The following is a 9651-nucleotide window of genomic DNA, read 5'->3' as shown; positions in this document are numbered from 1 at the left end:
CGGAAGCAACAAGCCAGCAGCAGGTAGATGAGAAGATTTACTACGGGCACAAACATCACATGCAGATACAAATTCACGCACATCTGGACCCATAGTAGGCCACCAAAATCTTTGTTTTATAAAGGACAGTGTGCGGTGAATACCTGGGTGGCAAGAAAGCTTAGATGAATGCCCCCACTGGAGAACCTGAGAGCGAGCAGTGGACGGGACAAAGAGACGATTAGCGGGGCCAGTTCCAGGATCAGGTTCGGTGTGTTGGGCTGCAGTGACAAGGTTTTCTATGTCCCAATGAGCAGCTGCGAGGATACAGGAGGTAGGTATTATCGTTTCAGGAGGCGTATCCGTACCATCAGCCGTGTGAAGTCGGGACAGAGCGTCTGGTTTGGTGTTCTTAGATCCAGGTCGGTAAGTAAGGTTGAACTTGAAACGTCCGAGGAAAAGAGCCCAACGTGCCTGTCGAGAGTTGAGTCTGCGGGCTGAACGGAGATAAGACAGATTTTTATGATCAGTCCAGATAACAAATGGGTGCGTTGCCCCCTCCAACCAATGTCTCCATTCCTGTAGGGCTAAAACCACAGCCAACAACTCACGGTTTCCGACGTCATAATTCCTCTCAGCATCCGAAAGACGTTTGGAGAAGAATGCACACGGATGAAATTTGTCGGTCTGAGGGGAACGTTGAGACAGAATAGCACCCACCCCAACGTCAGATGCATCTACCTCCACGAGAAACTGTTGACTTGGGTCCGGATGTGCGAGGATAGGTGCTGTAGTGAACCGGTGTTTCAGCTGGTCAAAGGCTGCTTGGGCTTCAGGGGTCCACTGAAAGGGCGACGAGGTAGAGGTGAGGCGAGTGAGTGGAGCAGCAACTTGACTGAAGTTCCTGACGAAGCGCCTGTAAAAATTGGCAAAACCTAAAAAACGTTGCAATTGTTTACGAGAAGTAGGTGTTGGCCAGTCTGCTACTGCCTGAACTTTAGCAGGGTCTGCTCTGAGTGTGCCTTGCTCAATGATAAATCCCAGGAAGCCAACTGAGGAGACATGAAACTCGCATTTTTCAGCTTTGACATAAAGTTTGTTTTCAAGTAGCCTTTGTAGAACCAAACGGACGTGTAGAATGTGTTCTTGGAGGTTGCGAGAAAAAATTAAGATGTCATCAATGTAGACAAAAACAAACTTGTTGAGCATGTCTCTAAGAACGTCATTTACAAGGGCTTGGAAAACTGCAGGGGCATTAGTAAGGCCAAAAGGCCTGATATTCGAAGTGCCCCAGGGGGGTATTGAACCCAGTTTTCCACTCATCTCCTTTCCTGACTCGTACCAGATGGTAGGCGTTGCGGAGATCCAACTTAGAAAAGATGGTGGCACTGTGAAGAGGCTCAAAAGCAGAGTCAATTAGTGGCAGTGGATATTTATTTTTGACAGTGATGTCATTGAGACCTCTGTAGTCAATGCATGGTCTTAGAGTAGTGTCTTTTTTCTCAACAAAGAAAAAACCTGCTGCTACAGGTGACGAGGATGGACGTATGTGTCCAGAAGCTAATGCACCATTGATGTATTTTTCCATGACTTCTCTTTCTGGAGGAGACAGATTGTACAACCGGCTTGAGGGTAAGGGGGCACCAGGAATAAGTTCAATAGCACAGTCATAGGGTCTGTGAGGGGGAAGAGAGAGTGCTTTATCCTTGTTAAATGCCTCAGCCAGATCATGATATTCGTGAGGTACGTTGGACAGATCAGGTGGTTCAGAAGGAGCCGTTGCCGAATGGCAAGTAGTGAGAGCTGAGCGTAGGCAATTCAAGTGACAAAATACACTCCAGTTAACTACCGAACCAGAGGGCCAGTCAAATTGAGGGTTATGGAGTCTTAACCAGGGGATTCCAAGGACAACAGGTGCGAGTGGCGAAGGCAGCACAAACAGTCTTATAGATTCTTTATGGTTTCCAGATAAAACCAGTGTTAATGGTATGGTGCAGGAAGTAACTTTGGAAATGAGTCGACCATCTACAGACTTTACAAATTTACCTTGCTCTAGGGGCTCAAGTGGTATGCCCAAGTCTTTTACAAGGTCAGCGTCAATAAAATTATCGTCGGCACCAGAGTCTATGAGCGAAGTTACAGAGAAGGACTCACCATTGATCAGAAGGGAGGATTGAAGTTGCATGCGTTGAGGGGTCTTGGTGTGAGATGTAATTGGGCTCACCAGCGACCCCTTTCCTGCTGATGAGCCTGGTCTTTTGGCCGTAGGTTGCATTGGCCCCGGAAATGATCAGAACCTCCACAATAGAAACAGAGTCGGGACACCAGGCGGCGCTGGCGTTCTGCAGAATCCAGGCCTAAGCGGCCCAATTGCATGGGTTCTTCTTGAGTGGCAGTTGAAAGAGCATGGTCAGGCTCTCGTTTAGGATGGGACACAGGTGGGGAAAAACCAAGAATCACAGGGGAAGGACTAGACCGAGACAGTCTTTCTCTGCGCCTCTCCCTGAGACGGTTGTCAAGACGAATAGTTAATGAGATCAATGTTTCTAAGTCTCTACATTCATCTCTAGCAGCCAATTCGTCCTTAATATTTTCATTAAGTCCATGAAAGAATGCTCCCTGAAGTGCCCTTTGGTCCCACCCACTTTCTGCTGCAGCAATACGGAAATTTAAAGCATAATGTGCAACTGAGTTAGGGCCCTGTCTAAGTGTGAATAGGCGTTGGCCGATTTCTTTGCTCTGAATAGGGTGGTCAAAAATGCGTCTCATTTCTGTGGTGAACTCAGGATAGGAATGGCAAATGGGTGATTGACTGTTCCAAACAGCTGTGGCCCATTCCGATGCTTTTCCAGTTAACAAACCCACAATGTAGGCAATTTTAGACCTATCAGTAGCATAGGTTAAAGGCTGTTGTTCAAAAACTAAATCACATTTTAACAAAAATGCCACGCAATTGCCAATGTCTCCTGAATAAGGTTGTGGGATGGGAATGAATGGCTCACGTGGTGCAGGGGTCCGAAAATCCTGGAGCAGAGCTTGCGTAGGAGTTGTAGCAGTAGACACTAAAGGTTCAGGAGACTGCAACGCTGTGATCTTTGTTCCCAAGTCCACAACTTGGTTGGTGAGTTCCTGGAGAGACTCGATGATTTCCGTGATGCCCTGTTCATGGCGTCCAATGGTTTGTCCTTGAGCAGATAGAGCCCTGACTATAGCCTCTGAGTCTGCGGGGTCCATAGTTGGCCAGATTGTTCTGTTAGGGTTGGTGAGTGAACCCCAAAGCAGACACAAAAGGCAACTAAGTAGAACAAAAAATGTCTTTATTAAATAAGACGTCTCCAAGTAACAAAAAACTAAACAGGCTTGACTCTACACGGTCTGGCAGGGTGTCTCTGAGGCAGGAAGGATCTGCGCGCAAAGGAACAAAATAAACTTTAGCCACAAAAAACAGATGACCAAAAACTGGACTACTAAGCTTGGGTACTAACCGTGAAGAAAACGGAACAATCTGGCAGTGAGTGCAGGAAAACCAGGAGTCTATGTACAGAGCTTGATTGAAGATGGATGTCAGCTTTGCCTGCTCAGAGACACTCCCACCAGCCAAGAGCCAAGCCTGAAAAACAAAAACAGAGGGGAACAAACACAAGAGGGAGACAAAGACACTAGTCTGCCTAGCACATAACACATTGATGTCTACCGCCGGGGTCTGTTTGCCAAAACTAATATACATGCCAATAAATCTTCCTAATGGCTGCTTTTGTCTGTTTGAGTCTATCCAGATTGAAATAACTGTGGCCACACATAAAAAAAATAATAATAATGAAAAAAAAAACCCTCATTGGTGCTCTTTGGAATGAACATTTGCCGATAGAAAGCAACCGATGGTTAATTAGCCCCAGGGCATGTATAACATTGAAATTTGTCCAACACCTCACTCTCAACCTCTTTAGTCCTGCCACCAGAGAGAAGACAACGGAGTATCGATTTGTGCCAAGTCTAAGTTGAAAGTACTTGCTGTCCTCTTGAAACTACTACCAAAACCAAAACTATTCCACTTTCAATCTACTAGTCGGTGCTGCTTTCACTCAACAGTCTGCTGCTACCATTGTCTACCTCTCCAAACATGAGATGAATCATTTCGTAGTGAACCATTTACTGAAAAATCTTTGTAAGCTAGTACAAACACCTAGTTACTCCTCACCATTGTAGTGGATGTTCCTCCAGGCTTTGATGTACCATTAGTAGCTGTGCGCATGGGCGACTTAAGACACACTAAATGCTTAATCCAAAAATGTGTCTTCTTCTGTTCCAAAAAGCAGTGGGGCGTTCATTAATTTCTCCTGTAATTATCGTTTCCCATTGGCTCGAACAGTGGTAGATTCTCCCAAATCCCTCTCAACATTAGAAGTGGATTATACAGGCCGGCGGCTTAGTGAACATAACAAGTTCTGACGATTTAAACTTTAAGGAGCTGCAGTCAGTCGGGGGGCTCTGTATTGCAATGGAACAAATGAGGTACACGTGTTGTATTTCTCATTTTAAATCGCTCATACAGCGGTGCACAGGAAACCTCATAAAATTACCACAACTGTGAAATGATTAGCGCTTCACTGCCTCTGGTCAGAAGGTGGGTTATTTGAGGCTGAGTTGCTCTTTTGGTGCAAGGCTTTATGAGAGAAAAATGCTTACTAAAATATGTATTACAATAAAGGGGAGATTCAAGGTTAAGTTACAGGACACTAACTCTGCATCTTTATATACACATAAACAGCACAGTTACAGAATGCTAGTTATTTTTCTGTCACAGGAGAATTATCAGTTCACATGACACTCAAAAGTCACAGTCTATTGTGACCACCTAACATGCATGTTTCGCATACACTTCACAACCAATGGTGGACACGTTCCATTTTATTATATGCTCAATACACAGGGGTCTCAAAAGGCTTGAAAGGACCTATAGTGCATAGTGACAATAAAACAAACCTCTTTGTCTTCATAGTGAATGTCTCCAAAGGTGACTGTGAAAAGGCTTTGGAGTTAATAGTTTTCTGTTAATGGAAGTGCCATTCTGTCGCGTATAGGTGCTGTCCATGGTGCTGATGTGGCCTTCAGCCATTTAATACAGCAGGTGAATATAATAATGGGTGTTTACTCTCTGGCAACATGATTATTAACATTTACAGTCAATTGTCTCCAGCTTTTAGAGTTTCATAACACACATTGGCCATGGTCCTGATCGTGTTAGCCATGTAATGCACCAGAATATGAATGCATGGATATCATGAATTGGTCACACATTGAAGTAGACATAATACAGTGGTACCCGATTCACAGTGTGGCATAGTTCAAGTAGGCCCAACTCAGTGACCTCCTAGTTGTAACCAGCTCTTATTTAAGGTGTCTCGGCTTGAAAGGTGAATTTTTATGTCTTTGCAAAACATATCACTCTATCCAGTCACATTATGCATTTTCTCAAAAAAACAAACAAAAAAAACACATTGACCACAATCTGCAAAGAATCAGGCATTATAAAATTGGAAAATTTACGAGGAGACTTTATTTTTCCAATACTCGTAAATAGCTCTTTGTTGTTTTTATTTTATAAAAGGAGCTCACGGAAAAGGGGTCAGAGACACATAAACCTGCCGTAAAATAAAGACAACCAAAACAGTTAAAGTTGTATATTATGTTTACGTGTAAAATCATCCAACAAAGCACTCTCCTTCAAGCCATATAAATAATCAATACTGTAAAAGTATTCACCTTTATAGATCTGGGGGGAAAAATCAAAGTCACATGCTCATCTAAAAGGTCCCTTAAACACGCTTAATGTAGGCTGATTGATTCATGTGAGTTATATTGTCAACGACTAAGCAAATAGTCTAGTATAAAATGACCACCTTGCATACATCGTCAATAATGTCACATTTTCTCCAGGTGTTGAGGAGTCAATTGGCAAAATCTTACTTTGACTAATTGACCAGAATGGCTTTAATCAATTGTCCTCGGGGATATATGTGGGCACTATGATTTAGTGGCCCAACCCCAAACAAAACTGCTATGTGTTTGTTTGTTTTTTGTTTGTGGTTTCGCTTAAAAAAAAAAAAAAAAAAAAAAAAAAAAATCATTATCCAATTTGCCGACAATTTAAATCTGTCTCCGCGTTTTTTGAAAACATATGATTCGACTACGCCTCCGGATCAGCGCCATCAGTCAGCCCGTTATGAGAGAGAGTCGAGAACAGAGCGGGGACACACACGCGCACACACACACACACACACACACACACACACACAAGCACAGACACGCACAGCTCCGTATCCCACGTGTCCCGTTCTCCAGCGCGCGCACAGGCACACACAGCCAACAACTCCAGTCCTCCGGCGGACGAGCAGGGCTCCACAGCAGGCTGTACGGGAGCGCTCGTGTCTCGTGTATCAAGATGAAGCGATAGCCCCGTAGTGAGCTGTATAGACACACACACGCGCGCGGGACCTCTCCACGTTTTAGAAACTCCACCGCTCCCGCTTTTGACTCGTGTGGTTCCCCATCGACCTGCTCCTCCGTCTCCGCGCCGGGGCTGACCCAAATGCCTGCGCCCGGGCTCGAGCGAAGTCCAACCCGACGGGAGCGCACCGTTTTTTGGGGGGGAGGCTCGGACACTGTTCTAAACGCTTAAGAGGTGAAGAAACCCGCGAAGACTGGCGTTTGTTTTAGGTTCGTGAGGAGGACTGTTTCTATCACAGCAGCAACACTTGGGAGGAGGTTTAACTCGGCTGGAGAAGTGCGGATAATGCGCGGCGTAACATGGATATCCGAGAAGGGATAAGTACGCACCACGGGGGACGAACTACTCAGGTGAATATTTACGCACAGCTACATCTTGTTCATATAAGTGCCAACGCGTCTTTGTTTGCGCCGTATCCATCACTAGTGTCAACTCAAGAGTTCGCTCTGCCAGTCCCGACAAAACACCACAATGTTTTACAATGGGCAGCTGTGACGTTTCAAGCTCACGACAAAATTGCACAAAAGTAGACGCTGCGTGGCGTAAAAATAAAATAAAAAAAACGCACTTAAAAGGGTATCTATACAATTTGTGCAACGTAAAACAGCGTCGCTCAGTTGGGAAACAGTACAGATATTTATGTGTTTACTATCAAATTACGCACGTTTGGAGACGAGAGTAAGGGGAGCTCCATGGCCGTTTGGGAAGATAACTGAAATGTGTCTGACTGAGATGAAGCCATGTATGCACGAACAATTACGCACAGCAACATTTGTCCTTCAATTGCCACCAGCATCGTTTTGGCCACAAGTCTCTCTTTCTCTTTCTCTTTCTCTTTCTCTTTCTCTTTCTCTTTCTCTCTCTCTCTCTCTCTCTCTCTCTCTCTCTCTCTCTCTCTCTCTCTCTCTCTCTCTCTCTCTCCCTCTCTCTCTCTCCCTCTTTCTCGGATCCACCTAACATTTTTTTTTGGCTCTTTTAGAATCTTTTTTCTCTCACGGTGATCAACAGGGGGATTGGACCAGGCTCAGGCTCATCATCGCTCCCTTCCCTTTGATTGCACCGCGGCTATGAGCTTGATTGCGACCGAGATTGTCTAAAGTCCTCTAGCGTGTCACTCCGCTGGAAGTAGTGATTCTCGCTGAATCAAGTGCCCATATGTTAGAGAGGGAGCAGTCTGGCACATTACGATTGGGCTATTAAGTGAATTGGAGATGGCCCCTGATACAGGCGTTGGCAATTTACTGTACAAATATCCCCAGTGCCTTGTTATTTAACTATTGGAGTGGCCGCATGTTCTTCACTCCCAATTTAATTCAAGAGGGTTTGGCAAATTCATACATTGTTCTTCTATGAAATTGAATGTAGTGGCTGAAGGCTACACATTTTGTCCCCCAAAGGTAAATACTTATAGATATACAAATTCAATCGTGTCCATCGTGTTCTCAAATGCCTTTCTTTGCTCAGCACATGCTTATCCTTTCTTTCATACAAAGTGGTGTCAGTCGTCAGATTTAAGCTCCATTTAAATTTAGTTTCACTAAACACTTACAAATATTAACCATCAACTTTACACCCCGATATTTTACTTACGTGACCTGCTCTAGTTTTTATCCTATTTTTTATTGTTGTTGTTCACCTATTGTTGTATTTCTGCTTGCTTGTTGTACATGGGATACCTCGTTTTTATTCTATTTAACTTGTTGCACATTTTCCTGTCTGTTTTTGCACAACTCTGAGTGATCTTCTTGAACGCCGACTGTAACAAGTGAATTTCTCCATTGTGAGATATCAATAAAGGATTATCTTATCTATCTTGTCTTATCAGCGCATACACATGTTTTTTTTATTCCCTCTGAAACATGGGTCTGTCTTTGTAAATAAAGTACTCTAAATAAGAAGTTACATTCTAACCTGTACATATTTTTAGATACTTTGAACCATGTCTTATTCATATAGTAGTTTAAATTTCCCTCCTTTCCCTCCCGCTGTGTATTTAGCTCCTTCCTCCTGCCCGCTTTGAACCTCACGCCTAGTCTTATTCTTTCATCGCCGTGAGTGTTTTTGCCCCCTTTCCCTCCCATATGTCTCAGTGCCAGGACGGTTAGTTACTCCAGATCTCCTTGGGGAAGTGTGCTTATGGCTGGACACATTTCTGGTGATGTCACTGGAGCGGGGGGAAGGAAATACACGTGAAGTTCAGAGTGGCCTGCATGAATAGAGGGAGAAACAGCCCTGAGACGGAGCGGTGTTGATGAATGGAAAATTATGTGCATTCTTATATGCGAGGCCTAAGAGCTGCCATTTCTAAAGTGGCTGTTTCAAATCACAGGTGAGCCGAGAGAGGGGGTTCATTTTCACCAAGCAATGGAAAGTGTACCAAGATTGGAGCATAAATATTGTAATAAGGCCAAGAAACAATCATCATGTATAGTGTAAAAGCAGACAGGCAAGTTTCTGTGATCATGAATAGTCTGTGCAGGCATCACAACTCTAATCCATGGAGCTCCTCTGTGACTTTATTTTAAAACAGCATCACCCAACAAGTTCTGATAATGTCTGTGGTCAAATGCCATTGAGTTTTATTTGGCGCAATCCTTAGGTCCCTGTAGGATCTGTCAGTCTCTTGCTCCATCTCCTGAGAGTGAGAGAATGTACTGAACAAATTTACTCCGAGTGAGAGAGAAAGTAATTTATACAGGTTCTATAACGAGCACAGAGTTCTGTATTTGTCTAATTGAAATGATTTTACACTTCATTCCTAGGACTATCTTTCAGCTGTCGCTAATTACAGTCAGCACATTGAAGTTGTCAACCACACGAGTCACAAATGAAGCGCTCGGTGTGCGAGTGTTAACTGTAAGACTAATAAACGACATGCTGCCGCAGGTGGCTAATTGACGAGGCCCATTTTTTTAGCATTGCGCTTTGTGGTAAAACAAACAAATGACATATTTACGACTACAGCACTGCTCAAAGCTATTGACTTTCTGAACCAGGGCCGGATCTAGAAAAAAAATCACAGGGTGGCAAGTAGGGTCCGGGATGATTTCTGAGGTGGCAACGCATTTTACAATGTCGAATGTTTATAGCGGGGGTACGCAAGTTTTACTTTGCTGAATCTACCAAAATCATACACAAATAGAAGCATTGTCCATAATCTAAGT

At 44.0% G+C, this 9651-nt stretch overlaps 1 protein-coding gene across 1 annotated transcript in view; it reads left to right on the top strand.

Moving 5' to 3' along the window:
- Positions 1–6335: 6335 nt before the first annotated feature.
- Positions 6336–9651, top strand: part of cntn3a.1 (contactin 3a, tandem duplicate 1) — a 140684-nt gene continuing 137368 nt past the window's right edge. The window contains exon 1 of the mRNA XM_079558591.1: positions 6336–6837. The gene's annotated coding sequence lies outside the window, so the exon portion shown is untranslated. The remainder of the gene's footprint in view (positions 6838–9651) is intronic.

The sequence above is a fragment of the Gobius niger genome, assembly GCF_951799975.1.
Source record: "Gobius niger genome assembly, chromosome: 6".
NCBI lineage: Eukaryota > Metazoa > Chordata > Actinopteri > Gobiiformes > Gobiidae > Gobius > Gobius niger.
The sequence above is the reverse complement of the archived record's forward strand: the minus strand, read 5'-3'. Positions and strand labels throughout refer to the sequence as shown.